Below are 14,486 nucleotides of genomic sequence, written 5' to 3' on the forward strand. Positions count from 1 at the left end.
GCAAGATGTGGTCAAAAAAATACTCTCCAAGAGTCCCAATCACGGAACATATTAGATTGGAAGCGTATCCCTAAGGATCACATCTTTGGCAAGCATCTTGTAGTAATAAATCTCTCGTCCAAGACCATTTTTTCTGGGAAATCAAGGATGTGAATTTGGCCCTTTTCTGGGAAGATTCTTGGAACCAATGGCCCTAACTTTCCTCTATACCCAATTCTCTTTAGATTAGAAATTGTCATGCTCTGCAGGGTCTATCAATTGTGGCCCACTTCTAGGAGAATAACTCTTCTTCAGAAACTAAATGGCGCACATGGAAAATTCTCCTCTAGCACCATCAACAACACCACCAAGATGAGTATCAAATTATGGAGCAGAATTTAGCAAATAGGAACATTGTTGTTAATGACAATCCTGACATAATTATATGGGGTTATGGCATGACGAGGAACTATAACATAAAAGAATCCTATAAACTCCTAAGCTCAAATGGTTGTATGAAAGTTGAACTCAATTGGAAACATTTATGGAAATTGCGACATTGGCTTAAAGTAACCCTTTTTCTTTGGCTTCTTAATAACAATAAAACATTAACGTGGGAGAATCTAAGGAAGCGAGGTTTCATTGATCCTTCAACATGTCCTCTATGCAGAGCACACGAAGAAACTCTTCAGCACCTCTTTTTGGATTACATTTTCACAACCAGTATATGGGAGTGTTTGACTAGGGACTTGACCAACACCCTTCTTCAATCCCTTTCGACATGGAAGGTTGGAAAACCCTGCCCTACAAGAACCCCATCCTTAATAGGATACAACAACTCACTCCTAGATTTACTCTTTGGATCATCTGGAAAGAAAGAAACGCTTCAATTTTCAAGAACCAGACCCCATCCCTTGATAGAGGTTGGAAGGCCATTATTACTCATCTGGACGAAACCATTGTAACCTAGCACTAGAACTCTCAATATTGGGACTCCCCCCTAATGATAAAACCATTCTTCATGAATTAAATATCCATCAGTGCTTTCCAACCCCTGCTAGCACGCTCTCAAGACCCCTAGCCTCAAGTTCGTTGCTTTGGTCTCCTTCATTATAAGGCTTCCTCAAACTAAACTTTGTTGGGGCCTCGAGGGGAAATACTGGTCTTGCCAGCTATGGTGGAGTTCTTCACAACAGTGCTGGAGGTATTATTTCGATCTACGTTGGCATGTTGGGTGTCCTTACCAATAATGAAGTAGAATTGTGGGGTTTAGAATTTGGTCTGTTTGTCGCTCTAAAAATGAATCAACACCAGCTAATTGTAGAGGGTGATTCACTCTTGATCATCTCCATTTTGAAAAAAGTACAGAATGGCACACTGCTATCTAAGGCCTCCTTGAGTTGGTGCTTGGAATCCCATCTCCAAAGGGTCTTTGATCTTCTCAGAAGGATCAAGGCTCCCATTCTCTCTCATGTTCGAAGGACCGATAATAAGTTAGTTGATCATATGGCCAACCATGCTCTGAATACTCACACCACTTCTTTGGAGATAAATTGGTCCCAGACAATCTTGATTCCACTAAAAGCAACCTGTGAGGATATTGCTAGGTGAGACTTTTCCCCCATTGAAGGCGCTGAATAAAGTTAATCCTATTGAAATGGTTGTCGACGATTGTTGCACACGACAAGTGGATCGTCATACATCCAATGTAATCTAGAAGCATGAAGCCATTAAAACAATATTTCCCTGCGTCTTGTTCTGTGCATGTGAAGAGCACAACGAATTTGATACAATGGTGAAGGGCCATCATAATGAGAGGGGTCAACATTATAACAGGTTTAGGGCCATAACGACTGGTACAAGGGAGAATATTATAGATCACCGTGTCCGCAGGGAGCTGGGCTATCTGTTATGGTCGGCTGAGAATACGGTGAGATGGACTCACAGTTTCGATGGTAACAACAATTTCCAAGGTAACAACAATATCCAAAGCAACAACAACTTTTGTTGGGCCTCCAAATGTCATCACTTTCACCTTCATTTCCATCATTTTACCCTTATCCCGTAACCCTATAACCCCATAACCCTACATTAAGTAACCATTTTCATCATTACATGGGTTTATCATTATTATTTTCCAAGTCATTGATTTTAAGTAGTATAAGTGAATTTGTGATTAAATGTTAGGAAATTAACATATTTTCATATATATCTAAAAGTGTTATGAGTTTTGTGATTTTGTAGGCCTACTTCGAGGTTCTAGAAGGGTCCTACTTGGCCATCCAACCACAAATTCGAATTTCAAATTCCAACTCATGAGGATCTATGGAATAATTGTAGAAGATGTGGATCATTAATTATGCACATTCAAAGGAGAAGAATCATGGATGAGAGGATTTTGAGAGGATTTGTATCTTACACTTTTAGGAGATTGGTTATAACCACAAGAGATAAATGTGGATTTTGGAGAGATCTAAGGATCTATATTTATTGTATAGTTATCCTCATTTTTTGTATAAATAGGAGTGCACCCTTCATACAAAGGGTTATCAATGGTAAGTAACTAGTTAGTGTTGTTGTTAGGTGTTAGAGTTGTTAGCTGGAGGTTCCAAGTTCCATCCAAGATGTGATTTGTAAAGTGAGGAGAGAGAATTCTTGTAATATCTTGTAACTTCATTTATGAAATACATACTGCCACTTTGATCTCTAAGATGTGATAGTTGTTCAGTGTGCTTGCTGAGGAATGGAGGGCCCTTATCAACCACAATTTGTACACCTTTATACATATTGGTAACATAGTGTAGTTATTTTATTTCATTTCTTTTCAGCAAGTGTGTTTTCATTTTATGCAAGTGTGCTTTTCCTTTCAGCAAGTGTGATTTCATTTCAACAGGTGTGAGTGTGATTTCAATTCAGCAAGTGTGATTTCAATTCTGCAAGTGTGATTTCATTTATGTAAGTGTGGTGTGATTTCAATTCTGCAAGTGTGATTTCATTTATGCAAGTGTGGTGTGATTTCAATTTTGCAAGTGTGATTTCAATTTCTTTATGTTTGGTTTGGTTTGGATTAGATTGATTTAACTTGTTTGGTAATTAGTTTTAATTGCATTAGATTAATCTATTCTAATAAATAACCACCTAGTACATATAGTATAGGTATACCTCGTCAGTTCTACGAACCTCAGGTTGACAATTAATGACAAGGATTTAACTCACAATTAAATCACCCAACAACTTCCAAGGAAACATCAACCTCTAAGGTAACAACTGTTTCCTAGGCAACAACAACTTCCGAGGTAACAACATTTTCCAAGGAAACAACGGTTTCCAAGGAAACAACAACTTCCAAGGAAACAACAATTTCCTAGGTAACAACAACGTCCAAGGTAACAACAATTTCCAAGGAAACAACAACCTCCAAGGCAACAACAGTTTCCAAGGAAACAACAACCTCCAAGATAACAACAACTTCAATTTTGATAGAATTTCCAAGATACCAACAAATTCATCATGAATGAAGGCTTGTGTGCCTATTTTTACACACCTAAAACACAGTCTTTGTCATGTCAGGTTCTCTTGTAAAGGAAAACCTTAATAATCTCAAGACTCTAAACTTGTGTTATTCATCTAGTTTCCCATCGGGCAAATCGATAGGAGAAGTAGATTGTAAATTATTGATGGCATAATGAAAAGGTGAACCTTTACACAAAAAAATAGAGAATATAAGATTAAATTAGATAATATTTGGGTTTATTCAATAATTAAGATTAAATGTTATTAAAAGGTATATCAACATATAGTGTTAATAATAATTAAAAGGGAAATTAACTTTTTATAAAGACCATTTAAGTTTAAATGACCTTTTAATACTAAAATAATAATAAAAAATTGGCAAAGAGCTCGTCTTCCTCTAATGTAAAGAAATAAGTTAATGGCCTAAGACTTGGAAGCATTTGGAAGGAGTGAAATTAAATCTTCTTATGGATCACCAAGAGGTCATTCTAAGTAACCGGGTTTTTCTTAAATAATAGTAATGAGTTAGCTCACACTTGTAGACAACTATCCTCATTGTCAATAGTATATTACATAAAATCTTTGCTTTGAGCAAAACTTGTTCTCTAATTTGTAGACAAAAATTGACATCGAGTGCTCATTACAAATATTTCAAATCCATGTGTCTCCTTTGATTTGCTTGAATTATTAGTAGTAGGATAAGAGATTGTAGATGCAACAAGATATGATGATATGCAATGGCTTATAAGTTGTCTACTAAAAAGGGAAACACACCTCATGTCTTTATAATCATTTAAGATCTCAAAGTGCTAGAACATGGAAAAAAGTAACATATGGCATATATCTCACAATATATCAAATTGGGAAAAGGAGGTGTTCTCTCAATTTGCATTCCTTCTTGTATGCAACTTATATATACATTGGTAATGAAATTTACGCTAGTTAATCTCCATTCTTAGTTGGTGAGAATAAACCTTGATTGTTTAAGATGAAAGCACTTAGGGCAATGATAATTATTAATTTAGAGATAAGTGAAATAGTAATAACAAATTTTACGAAAAAGACTCTCGTTGTTAGTTCCAAGTAGGGTATATATATGCCTCGCTCACCTTCTCTATAATTGTTTATGGATGTTTCTCTTACACACTTTAAGATAAAGGATATGAACATCATATGGTAGAACAATGTCATTTAGACAAAAAACAACATAAGACTTGAAACTAGTTGATAAGGGTGTGAATAGTTGGGCTTGGAATTTTGAAGCATAAGAAAAACAACACCTTTACTTATTAAGCCTATATTCAGTGACATAATGAAGTTAATGCAGGAACATAACAGTGTGAAATAATGGCATAGGTATAAGAGGTAAACACTAAGCATTATCTCTTAGATTTATGAAGTTAGTGACCATTTTAATACAAAATCATTATGTTCATCAAAATCCAATTTATAAAATCTCACACTTATATAATAAAGTTGTTAGTACAATCTTATGGAAATAGTTGATTTTAAATTGAATATCTCAAACTAAAAAACAAAAGAATTATCTATCCAAAAGAACCCTAGAACAATACAACCCAAAACCCGTAACATACCCCCTACTATCCCTAGTCCCTACTAAGGGTAGAAGGAGGCAGTTACTCTGATGACTCGACCTCCACAATATAGTTATAGAAACGAGATCTAAATTTTTAATCTTTTTCAACTTCAACAAATCTTAAAATGGATAACATCGTTGTGTTCATATAGTTGAGACATTTCCAATGATATAAAATTTGCCTCGATCTGACTCCCGAATCAAGAGATATGGTCAATTAAAGTTTGACCTACTAGGTCTCACCACATCATCTGACGTGCCACGTAACTCCCACGTGGCTACCCCAGTCAACCACATGGTAACATTACTCGAGTTGTTGACCCGTTCATACTGTATCATGTATGAAAGTGATTCCCCCTTTGCGGTTAAAAATGCGCATGAGGATTCACCAATATATTTATAAAGAGACGCAGGCCCCTATGTAGCCATATCACCTCGAGATTAAAATCCTGACATAATTGCTCTCAGCTCCCACAAAACTCAATGGGTTAGAAGCATTGGGGTTATGTGAACCCTCCATGGACCCCTCCTCCACATGTCGTCTTGTCTTTCATTTCATCCATGTTCTTAGGCTCCACCCTGCCACATTGTCCTAACCTATTCCCTTGTGATGCATTCAAAACCACTAGGGTTATGTGGAAGCTCCAGTTGGCCATATCGCCATGTCACCTCTACTGTGCACGTCCCATCCAGTTGCATGGGGTTAAGCTCCCTTACAACTGTGCACATGGGTTTTACCACTGCCATCTCACACTGGGAATAAAATCCCATAGGGATTGCACCCAGCTCCATGAAAAATTGTCTGGTCAAGGTGTTAGGGGTGACGTCATGTCGTCACTTGTTTCCAGACCACTTGGCACCACAAAAACCCAATTTCATGTGACATGTGCCTCCCTTCTAGGTCACCACCACCCAGAGGCCATGTCACATGCCACGTTGACCGTGGGTCCCACTTGTTCCCCTGTTGTGTATCAAAACCATATATTTTATTTATTTATTTATTTATTTTCACGTTATAAATAAGCTCGAGTCCACTGCCTTGATTTCGCTGAATGCACCAACCATCAGCCCCACTACGCCACATTGTCCCAAAAATCATATCTCGAGATTTTCCATCCCGCCTCTCTTTAAAATCTCGAAGGAAATTTCTCTGAGGTCCATCCAACAACTAGGAACACACTTACTGAACCAACGATGCAAATTCAATGGAAGGTTGCCCTACAAATGGGCCTCGCCATGCCACACACACACACACCCCCACACATATTCAACCGTTATCCTTCCTGGATTTAATAACATCTCAACTAGGCCTATTCATAACTATATAGTCATTGATACATATATGTAAGTAGTTAACACTCCTAAGCATGTTATTTAGGAACACAGGCCTATCCCTCATGAGCTTGTATTTATGTTCATAAAAACAGAGGCCTGATGTTCAAAACATTTCAATGCAATAATTTAATTAACAACAGAGGTTCACCCATCTCTTTTACACTCAAGCAACTAGATTGATTTCAAGCTCATATTATAACAAAGATTCACTTGTATGTTGTATTCAAGCAATTAAGCTAGATTTAAACTCGGGAGTTAAACATTGGAATTAAACCATTCTTCAAAAAATTGCATAGGAGCCAACATTCCACATTCATACAAGAGATTAACATTCCTTAACACTGTAACATCAACATTTTATGAGTACATCAAACATGCACATAATAATATTCACAAGTGGAGGAATTTATGTGAATACTTATTTGATAAAGGAGGTCTGACAACTAAGATTGGGACTCTAACTCTCCACCCAACCTTAGACAAGTTGTAGCCACATTTACTTGTAGTTATCACCCTCAAGCTAGATTCTAGAGCTTGAGGATGAGTGCTTGAGGGATTATGCCAATGTAGCTAGCTGAGATAGGGACTCCAAAGGACTATCCACCTCTACCCACTAGTTACTTCATACAATCAATTTATCATATGGAATCTAGAGGTGTGCCTCCACACTTTAGCTACTTCAATAAGAATTGCAGCTCTACCATTATAGGCTAAAATAGGGGATCTAAAGGCCCACCTCCACCCTCAATCAACAGGTAAATCCAAAGGCTTGTACCTCCACCCTCAAATCAATATCTTAACTAGGGTGTCTCAAGGCTACACTACCTTCACCCACCAACTATTCAACAACTTCACACAAGGTAAGTAACACTTCATTTTAGATAGAGGGACTTATAATACAACATCCCAACGTCTCTAGGTATTTAGACATAGAGAGTCTCAATTTGGATGTGGAGAGAGAGATATAGTTGATGATAAGGAGGTTTTGTCAATTGTGTTGCCTCTGAAGGAACTTGAGTGCACTCTCCGACAACTTCTCAGTGGAACTTCCACCTATGTTCTCAACTCAACCCCATGGAACTACCATTAGGTGTTATTATCCACTAGCCCTGGGTGCCTCCACTTCTCAAAAGTTGTAAACCAACATAATCTCTAGAAGATTTATTAGCCCTGTAAGGCACAACCAGTACTCAATGATTATCAACCAACAAGCCTTTTGGGATTCTCAACTGGACTATCATTTGAGCTTCTCTCTCCCTGAATTATACCAGTCCTCCTATCCTTTTTATGCCCTCTCAACAATACAACTTGATCACAGGGAGCCTCTCAACCTCCTCTCAGCAATTCAACTTGCTCATTGGGATCCTCTCGGCCTCCTCTTGGCAATACAACCTAATCATCAGGAGCCTCTCAACTTTCTCTCAACAATACAAGTTGCTCATCAGGAGCCTCTCGACCTCTTATTTTTCCCATTCCCTTCTTTGTGTGTGGGCATGAATCTTGAATGATCTCTTCTTTCCAACATGAGCCTCCCCACCCTCCTTCTCCTTTCTTTAGTAGGAGTCTGTCAACCTCCTCTGCTCATGTCAATAGAATCCTCTCAACCTCCTATTTTTCCCATTCCCTTCTTTGCATGTGCACATGAATCTTGAATGATCTCTTCTTTCCAACAAGAGCCTCCCTGAGCTCCTTCTCCCTTCTTCAACAAGAGCCTCTTAGCCTCCTCTGCTCATGTCAATAGAGGCCTCTCGACCTCCTCTTCCCTTATGTTCTTTCTATGTGCACATAGGGTCTCTCCTCCTTGGCATGTGAGAATGTGCTTTTAGAATGCTCTCCTGCCCACTCGCCCATGATGGTTTTGTCCATTCTCAATGATCTACGCTAACCAACCACCTCGACAACGCAACCCATACTGCTCATTTAATTTTTGTCATTTTTTTGCTTGTAATTGTTGCCCAAAGAGAACATGGGCACGTGCTTGTTTTGTAGTTGAGTTAACACGCAATCAGCGCATTAAAACCACTTAGTCAGCCCATCACTGATATTGAAAACAACCAACTTCCTTAACCAATCCCTCTCCTCAAGTAATGGAATTTGTGTCCCTCTCAACCATTTTAATTTATAGTTGCATAATTACAAGGAAAATGTTTTATAAGGGGAATTAACCCATAGGGGATGTCACAAAACCCTTATCAATTCAAGTTTAAAATGCAAATATCATTTACATATTAGCTAAAAGAACCACATACAATAAATAAGTACAAAATTTAGCAACTATCTTTTGATTAACAAACAAGAATATCAAATGATTTTAAAGCTATGCCTCAAGAAATTGGACCATACAATAGTAACTCCTTTCCATATATTTTTTACTATTTATAAAAATTGAAAACTTGAGTTTTTTGTCCCACAAACAAGGGGATCTCATGTACTAGCTTGGTCTTTTACCTTAAAAATTAGTTTTATTATTATTGTTATTATATTGTCAATAACAAATATAAAACAATCTAAAAACCTCATTAAAGTTAGAGAGGAGTAAAACACTAGTTGAAACAAGCGCTACATAGTAGCTTATCCTTATCATTTAGTAAGAAAACAATGAAATTGTCTTATCATTATTGCTATATATTAAAGGAATTAGTTACTATTTCTAAATGTAGTTGTAATGTATCTTTGGGGCTTATGCGAGGCAATGGAGATACACACCCTTGTATTGTATTAGATGAACATTGAATCCATGGTAGGCCAAATTAGACAACAACCAAATTGTTTTGAATTACAAATCCCAACTCTCCTTACTCTTGCTCACGTCACAATATATGCAAGTTGCACCTATAATTTAAAAATTAAAAGGGTGAATTTATTCTTTCAAAGTAGAAATATATTGCGACTTTGTGTTCTGCCTAAAATTTTATGTCTATTTTTTTATATATTAAAAAATATAAAATTGATATTTTTTTTGAATGCCTGAATTAATTTTGTGTTTTGTGTGGATTTTCATATACAATAATGTGTTTATATATAAAAATAAATAAAGATTAAAATTGTTGATTTAGAGTATAGAGTGTGTTATATAAATTATTTTATGTTATTCATAAATTGTAACTTAGTTTTATATTGTTTTTGAATTTAATATAACAATTATGTTAATAAAATTTAAATTAAAATAAATAAATTTAAATTATGTGTAATAAGATAAATCCATATAGTAGTATTAGTTGCCTTGCATGAGCTCTGTAGTACCAAACCCAGAGGAGCATTTGAAGTTTACAATGTGCATCATGGGCATGGAGTGGGACAGATGGGTATGTCATCCACCAGTACCGTGCATTTCCACCGTAGCAATATGATGGATGTTCGAGTAGCAAACTTTTGAATGACAAGGAGGTGGCGACACATTAATTTAGTTATGATTTGGGCAGCCTGCAACATGAACAACTTGGATTTCAATGCAAGAAGAAGGAACCGAATTTCATACAGAATTTTGGTTTATGGAGTGAAACACAAGCATAGTGTGCCTCCAGTTTTTGTAACGTGGCGGTTACACGACACACCTTGTAGTCATTATGAAACATTTTTTTATCGTTATTGAGTTTCTATTTAATTATTTTATTTTATTTTTAATTAGTTAATGAAAATATTTTTTTACCTATTATTAACTTTTTATTTTATTTTTAATTGGTTAACAAAAATATTTTTTTACCCATTGCTAACTTTTCAACCTATGAAATTTACAACCTATAAGTAAAGAAAGAAACAAAAATTATTAACTTTTTAATTTATGAATTTTATACATATGACTTAAGGAAAAAAACAAGAACTATGGTGCAAAAGAACAAGACGGTGCAAAAAAACAAGAATTATGGTGCAGAGTCCTATTTATAGTTAAATAAAATAGAACATGAATTTAATGTTTGAATGTAAAAATAATAATAAATATTGAAAAGCTTTACCATTTTTATTCTAACTATCATTTTAAGTTCATTTTAATAGAATTCCCTATGCAAATGAATACCACCTCGACAACTTAAAAAATTACAATGGTAACATCGAATTTGAGGCTCATAAACCATGGAACATAATTTAATGATGTCAAATGCATGAGAAGTTGATTTGCTCAAGAGATTAATTGGTGTATATTAATGAAGTAGATGTCGTAAATATACAACATTAAAGAATAACCGAGGTGGAGATGATTATTCTCGAGGTGGAAGATCAAGAAAGGGAGTTGCATTTAAATAATGGTCCATGTATGTACAATACATGAAACAATCAACAAGGTATTTCCATCACATCAATCAACAATAACTCTCCATTACGTCAGTCAATAACTCAAGTTAGGTTTGTTGTATGCACCTTTAATGCTAGTACAGGAACAAAAAACAAAAAAAAGAAGAAAATGTAATACAACTGACGATGGCGATGGTTGTATGTTAGTTATCCGTGCAAACAAATATTTAATAGAACTGACAATGACAATGGTTGTACGTTAGTTATCATTGCAAAATAAGAAGAAATCCAGGGAACCAATCAATGTTTAAATAAATAAAATTAAAATATGAAAAAAAAATAAAATTCATTTTGTAATGTGAACATTATACATTGTTATTTAATTTTTAGTCAAGTCGCTGGTTAATTGATGGTCAATGGTTAAACTGATGTGTTACCACCTGCCTGTTAGCAGGGATAATAATGTCATTATTAGATAAAGGTGATTTGAGTATCCTTTTATTGAATACAATTTTTCATGGTGGATAAAATATCATTAGTATTATGACAAACTAAGAACCTTCGTAAAGTTAGAGAGCAATATTACCCTAGATGGAATAATGTCATTTATGGGTAGAGGCAATTCAAGTATTATTTTGTTGGACGTAATTTTTGTTCATTTAATTGTAATAGATTTCTTCATTTTGGATTTTGTTATCATGGTGGACAAAATATGAATTAATCTTAGGGACCTATATTTATGAGGAGCACATGCTTCTTTACAAAGTCATGGCACCTTGACTTTAACTCACTTATTATATATTTGTCAATGATTTTGTTGTAGGTTAGGTTGTTTAACTTTATTTTGAAATATTAAGGTTCTTGAACTACATAACCCAGTAGTAATGTTTTGGATAAGTTTATCATCCTAGCTTTAGGAACTATTTATTTATATTGATTTAAGCACAATCCATCTCAACCAAATTGTATTGGATGACGAAAAACCGAAGTTAGACACAACTTTTGGACTACAAACACGTAGTTTTTAAATGCATACTCTACTTGATCATAAACATGTGGTGGTACTTCATGTTTGAAGGCATAATATCCACAATTTTCAAAAAGAAAAACAATAAACCAGTTTTGCTGGAAAATATTGAAGATGGATTTCCATTGGATGGAACCAAGCAAGACCTTGGAAAAACCTACATGTACTTATTTGACAATTGCCACTTTTTTATCGATAGGGAGGTGTGGCAAACACATTGATATGACATTGATACACCCATGACTCTATAGATAACTTCAATCTCGATAGTCTCGTTGAAGAGATACTCTCTTTGGAAAAAGAAGAAGATTAATTAATTAAATTCTTTACAATAAAAATGACCCAACTTCTACAATTTCATTGAATACAATAAATCAATTATCAATGATAAAGAATTCAATATTCACAAATTAATTATTGATTGAAAAATAAAATAAGATAAAAACCACTTTTCATTTTAAATAATTAAAAAAATCAACGCCGCTTTTGTGTAAGTTACTCAGATTTTTATTTCCATTAAAACAAAATACAAACATCATTAATCTATGTCTACCGGGTTGTCATTGGCGCAACTAAACCAATATCACAGATAAGTGGTTTTAGGCCATAATACAAGTTTAACACTTTGATAAAGTCGAGAGATGAACTATCAAATTTAATCCTATAACTATCTCGAGATGCTCTATAATGACCTTGAGAAATGTAAACAAAAACTGATGATCTAAACATCTAGTTGGAATAAGAATCAACCTATATAGTTTCAAGAGCTCCTATACTATCTTTAGAACTAATGAACTCCAATTCAACTAGCTTCTTCACCATTAGGGGGACTTTAGAATTCAACATATTCAATTGGAGTTGCACTTTGTTAGTGTCAAGGAGGATTTCTTGTTGACTCTTGATTGCTCCACCAAAACATTTTCAATAATTGTTTGAATTTGCTAATACAAATCAATAGTTTGGTGATATCTAGTTTGTTTGGTGTGGGTATTCCCTGTATCATGGATCGAATGGCCAACACAATCCTCTGCTTCTGCGTTAGACATGAAGCGCCTTTTCGCTTGAGCTTCTTTCTCTACTTCTTGTATTTCTTTACAAATTGAGAGAAGAGTGTTCTCTAAAAAGGTTGCACCATGTTTTTTAGCATTCATTTAGGCTTTAGTGCTTGGTGGGTGCTTAGAGGATGGATGCCCTCTACGACTAAAGGAGTTGGGAGTCATTGACATGCTTAACTAAAGGGATGAGAGGTGGAATTGAGAGACCAAAGAGACATTAGTTGAATACATAGAGACAAGGGGTTGATTAATGAAATCTTCAAAATGAGATCACATCTGAGAGAGTAGGGACAATGAGTGACTATGGCAGGCAAGAAGAGAGAGGAGCAACCACCCACCAAAGATGAGAGGCAGGCCCAGATATGGGAGTTAAGATGCAAGAAGGAATAAGATGAGACAAAAAAAACTCCCACATCGAAAATAAGACATGATACTTTGGGGAAAAGAGGGAGCACATATGATAGAGAGAAGAAGGGTCTATCACTCTCGATGCAAAGGGAATATAGACCAAATGCGAAGGGCCTTCTGAAATCGACACTAGAGAGAGCTTAATGCCCCAAGATATAAAGACCAAAAACATAAGTGAGAAATAGAACAAGAGAGGGTAAAGACATCGAATTGATATAAGGGCACATACTAGAGAGTAATTTAAATCACGATCATTCAACGTGATTCTCGAAGCCATTGCCATTTCTTAAGGGTCGCCCAAAGTCGCCAAAGTGTAATTATGCATAAATGCGGGAGGATACAACATAATCTTTACCATGGACTAGACTCATCGTGGAGTGAATGCCATAAGGGCATGCATGTACCAAGAGGTTGGTTTCACACCTTGTGTTAGAGCCATTAACACCAAGGGACGAGGGTTGATGTACTTAAGCTTCATGCACATGAATTGCTATGAATGCTCACTCACCATGGGGCAAAATCAACCCATTTTCATAAAAAGGTAGATATGATTGTAACATAGATTATACACCACATAAATCAACCACACATTCACATCCTCTCATTAAATTCAAGTTTAACTAATTATAATTATATATTTTGTAAAATTTTCCAATTTTGATAATATATATTTAGTTTATATTACATTTATCAATCACTTTTCACATCCTTATATTAAATGCAAAGTATTAATGATGGGTGTTTGAAAAAAAAAACGAAAGTTTTTTTGGGATTATTTATTATAGATTATTATATAGATTAAATTGTAATTAAAAATATTATTTAGTTTTATATATGAGAGACGGCATAATGGCTTGGGTGGGATCTGAGCCAAGGACGGTGAAATAATGAAACATAAAGTGAGGTGATTGGATGACGACCTTCATTTACCTTCTTGCATGCGGAAGGTGACATTGAACGTGGTAAGTTATCTTGGGAGATGTGGGTTTAGATTATCAGGCTTAGCTCTGAGGTTTTTCTCTAGAATAATTGTTTGTTCGTTGGTCTTGGTTAAGTGTTTTCTCTAGGTTCCAAGAGTAGTTGTGGACGGGTGGCTCCTCCACATCCTCGTCTCCCAGTCGATAAGCGATCAGTGCAAGTATGCTTTTTTCGTTAGTTCTAACCTCATCCTCTCAGGCCTGGTTATCTGTCTCTGCTTGAACATTAACATGGATGTTTCTAAATTGAGGAATTTGGAAAGTTTTGAGGATCCCTAGGTCGTTTTTGAAGCAAGCATTGTTAATTGCAAACCCACTCTAGTGATCCCTATCAGTCTTTCTATGCTCTATGGAATTCTTCTCTC

Source organism: Pinus tabuliformis, chromosome X (assembly GCF_031772625.1).
Source record: "Pinus tabuliformis cultivar Carrire ecotype Pingquan chromosome X, CPIR1, whole genome shotgun sequence".
Classification (NCBI taxonomy): domain Eukaryota; kingdom Viridiplantae; phylum Streptophyta; class Pinopsida; order Pinales; family Pinaceae; genus Pinus; species Pinus tabuliformis.